Here is a 4,795-nt window from a genome sequence, read left to right on the forward strand (position 1 = left end):
TCGAAGGTTATGTACGAACACCTGTCTGTTCTACTTATTTCAACTGACTTGTGAAAACTGCTCAAAAAAAAAAAAAAAAAGATTATTTGACATATAGCAACTTTTTTTTTTTTTTTTTTTTTTTTACAGTAACGCAAATAGTTAATAATTTCCCTGGTAATGAGTTACTTTTATTATAAAGTAATTCAGTTACTAACTCAGTTACTTTTTGGAACAAGTAGTGAGTAACTATAACTAATTACTTTTTTAAAGTAATGTTCCCAACAGTGATTACTAGAACCAGGAAGTATGACAATATTAGCCTGGTTCTGTCAACTCTGCACTGGCTCCCAATTGAACAATGAATACCCTAACTAACCCTAACCCTACTGCCATAGAATGCTTTGATACAGTATTTCAAATTGTTCTCTGATATCTACATAGAAGGTTTGCGGCTTAGGTAAGGGCAAACAATCTCCAGAAACGGTTTTACATGTCCATTTACAACCCTAGGATTTAAGAATGTCCCTAGAATTAAATGACAAGTTTTTACATTATTTGGAAGAGTAGTATGATAGAAACACAGGGAAAATATATATTTCAAGTCTCTTTCTCGCAGTTATATCATTGCGTAATTATACTGTATGTAAAATGTGGGCATCAGGTTGCTGCTATTACTATATTCTTAATTATATTATATTATATTATATTATTAAATTACTATAATATATGTGCTTTTTACTTTCACTTTGGAGATTTGTGATCGCACATGCTCTGTGTAAACTACAGTTGCAGTACTTAACACACATTTTTACAAGATCAGATGCTTGTCAGTGGTGCTCAGGATCTTTAAATTATTTGCCATCATCCTCAGTCATCTCTCCTTACACTGTTCATGGGGTAAGTTAAATCTTTTGTCCTGTAACATGCTACCTATTGCTAGCAGCTAACGATTTCCTTTTAGTGGCTCACGTTATTTTATTAGAACATGCGTTATTTGTTTTCTGTGCTCTTCCGAATACAGAAACCAACCCTATCCCTGCACATCACATCCCCTGCACAGCCTAACATAACAGATATTACCATGATCTACCATTTTCACTATTATCCTCGCTTGTTTATTCACTATGCCTGCAGTACTTCTGATGATTGGGCTGTGCAGGTTCGGCTGGCATAGAACATGGGCTGGTATATGGAAATGTTGGGGGCATAACTATTAATGATCCCGACTGTAACATCAATAATGGAAGAGAACAGTACAAAATAAAAAAGGCAGTTCATGACCCATTTAATAACACTATAGTGTAGTTGTAGTAATATCAAATGCAGGGAGATATTCAGTACCTTTAAACTTTTCTTTTGAATTCATTACACTGGTTATTGTTTGAATGTAAGAATATTAATAATTTTTGTGATGGTAATAATGATGTTGATGGTGATGAATGATACGTTATTGTCCCTTTCCAAGGGAAATTGTTTTTTGGCAATACATTTGAAGCTGCATCATAAGATAAATCTCTTTCTATTGTGTACTTGATCAGTGATGGTGGTTTATACTCGCGGTAACATACTCAAACAGGAATTCAACAAGGCTGATGCAACTCAATGTGTTATCGACCAAGAATGGTGGTCAGACCTTTTTGCTGACAGTTGGTGTCCTACTAACTTTGTTCAGGTAAGAAAATGAGAAAAAGGTCTCAACTCGCAGGAATTAGAACTAAGGAATGCTGGATCAGAGCTTTTGCCCATAAAAGACAGCATATATTCAATGACATATATTCACAGCCAGACATGCATATATTTGTGTACATCTAGTCATCACAGTCTCTGTTAAATTTATTTTACTGCAGTTTTTTTTTCCTTCAGTGATGGTTAGAGGAAATAGGCCAAAATAGGCCTTTTGCTTCTGGTATAAAAAAATTTTTTTCAAGAAACAAATGTTTGGAGACAGAAATCAAGTGTACTTGATCATGCCTACAGTAGAAAATAGTCAAATGTATATTTGTCTGTGTATTATATGCTATATTTGTTTGACTCAATTAGTGACATTTTTAATAACTTAATGGCAATGTTTGGAAAACATTCATATAATATTTCATATTTAACTGTTCAACATTACAGAAGGTTTAATTCATACTTCAATAGCGTGTTGTCATTTTCTTACACAATGACTTAAGTTATTTTTTTATTTTCTTTTTAATTGGCAGATCACTTACTATATAGTGCATTACTGACATCTGCTGGAGGTAACAGAGATAACAGCTTATACCATGGGCAAAACTATTGACAAGCTGACAGCCACCAGGAATTAAATTATCCAAGTAACAAACATTTGTGGTATTAATATATGAAAGATAAAAAAACAAACAATGTAACTATATAAAATATATTGTTTAATGTATAAATATTTATTAATTGTGAATCTATTAAACGTATTCTCCTTCCTGATAGCCATGTGATATGTTTTAGTCCAGTGCTTGTAATGTCTTTATATTTATATGTTGGGCATCCATGATCATTATGGTAATAAAACAATGTCTGATGGAATGTTGCCCTTTACTAAGATTCTTCAAAATTGTTTTAGATACTTGAAATAAACCTTGAATAAAAGTAGCCCAGTGATTTTTTAAATCCACCTGAATGTATGAACTATCACCAGAATGGCAGACGAAAATCTGAAGAATTTACGCTTTCTGAACACAATACCATATTGTCTTTACAACAGTAATAATAACATTTATCAACTAATTAAAGTTGTGACATTTTCATACAGTCTCAGTTGTTAGAACATGTTTTACATTAGATATTAAATCAAAATGAGTAGATTTTGGAAAACAATTTTACAGCTTCCTGAATCCAGTTTAAAAAACCTAAACAACCTCTGAAATGAGCATTTAATTCCTGCTTTGGTGAATCATGGGTTAGGGTTAGGGTAAAAACAAATGCAGAGAATGGAGGTGGAGTTTGCATCCCTGTGAATGGTTGTGCCCATGAGCATATAGGAAGAGTAGCTGAACTGGCAAATGATTGTCAGTCTGAGATGGAAGCTGGAGAGTAAAGAATCCACTGATAATTGGAAATTTAACAAGTGTTCAATCAGGTACATGTTATTTTCTTTTCCCTTGTACTTTTTTTCTTATTGTAATTATTTTCTATGCCTGTGTATATGTTTTTGTAATTTAACTGAAACATCTGATCAATAGAAATTTCACCATTCAGAACTTGTGAACTCAGAAAGTGTGCACAGTCAAACTGCTTCAGATGAGACTTACTGGAGTTTTCTTATCTGGTCTTTGTTTTCATAGGTACATTTTAGTTGATCACTAGTGTTCATTTCTTGCTTTCCCCGGTTAATACTTGATGCTGCCACATTTTTTCACTGAAAATGGGTGAGTTACATTCAGTGTATGCTGCAATGGGCCCATGATGTTGCATGAAGTTGGTTGATGTGAGGAACTTCAAAAAGTTTTCCTTAATGGCCAAATTAAGAGAAACACATTGTTTAGAGTAAATGGCAGTAAGTGGAATGATTTTGTCTCTGCTTTGCCCTTCGGCTCCGAGTGGATCCTTTAGATTATCAAATGTTTTCAATATGTTTCTCAGAAATGATCTACCGTAACCACGCCTGCTGGGGGCCCAGAAGTGGATTTTCGTGGCATCCAAAAAGGTCGATGGCTGCGAGCAGATTCTTTTGAATCTGAGGAGTTGTGATTTGATGACTCCTTTAAAGGTGTGTTTTGAGTGAAAACTGTTTTTGTGCAGTAAGGAATGTGTTTGTGTCTTTGAAGTAAACCTTGAAGTCTAACTGTCCTGATTCTTCAAATTTGGGTCCTTTGAATGAGATCACATCCAAAAAGTTGACCTCTGACCTGTCCATACTGTCTTTAACCTTGATGGATTCCTGATGTGAATTCACGTGGGTGAGGCTTAATAGTTTGCCAGTTTGAAGGTTGTGGTGAATTATATTGGGAATTAATAATAATCAGTAGAGGATCTATGACTTTTGGAAGCACCTCTTTTAGGAGTTAAGATGGTATAGGGTCTACTGTTCCTCAGGGGGTCTATAGTGCACTGTCTGATGTGATACTGTAGCTGACGGCTGAATGGTTGCAATTTTATCTCTAATAGTATCGATTTTAGAAGTAAAGTAGTTCACAAAGTCATTAGTGCTGTGATGATGGAAAATGTCAACTCTTGTTGAGGCTTTATTTTTCGTTAATTTAGCCACTGTACTGAATAAATACATGGGGTTATGTTTGTTTCTTTCTAAAAGAGAAGGAAAGTAATTGGATCTAGCAGTTTTTAATGCTTATCTGTAGGATAGTTTACTTTAATGCCAAGCAATACGATAGCACTAATAGACAGATGCAACCACAATCAGATGATGAGAGCAAGTAAGTTCCTATCAATAGAATCTAATAAACCACTGTACCAATGACTGGTGTAAGTTGAAAACTCATATTAATATTTGAACTCAATGCATAGCACAACCATACAATTTTGTATCTGGTCAAGCTCGATTAACAATTGTTTATAAAACACACGCTTGGGGTTGATCATCCAAGCGAGTCGGCCTCACCATGAGTTTGTACAGTGTTTAAAGGCCGAAAAACACTCTATGATCCTTAGGTACACTACTGAAAAGGTTGTCTTAAACATTCCACTCAATATAGCTGATTTAAGGTAGCAAGAAAGAATAATGCGGGGCATCACACTTCTACCAGACATCCCTCCTAGGAGATTCACATTATTGGTAATTTAAATTATTTTAAAGACTATACTCATTTTGTGCTTCTACAAATATGTATGACAAGAC

Source organism: Carassius gibelio, chromosome A18 (assembly GCF_023724105.1).
Source record: "Carassius gibelio isolate Cgi1373 ecotype wild population from Czech Republic chromosome A18, carGib1.2-hapl.c, whole genome shotgun sequence".
In the NCBI taxonomy this organism is placed as follows: Eukaryota; Metazoa; Chordata; class Actinopteri; order Cypriniformes; family Cyprinidae; genus Carassius; species Carassius gibelio.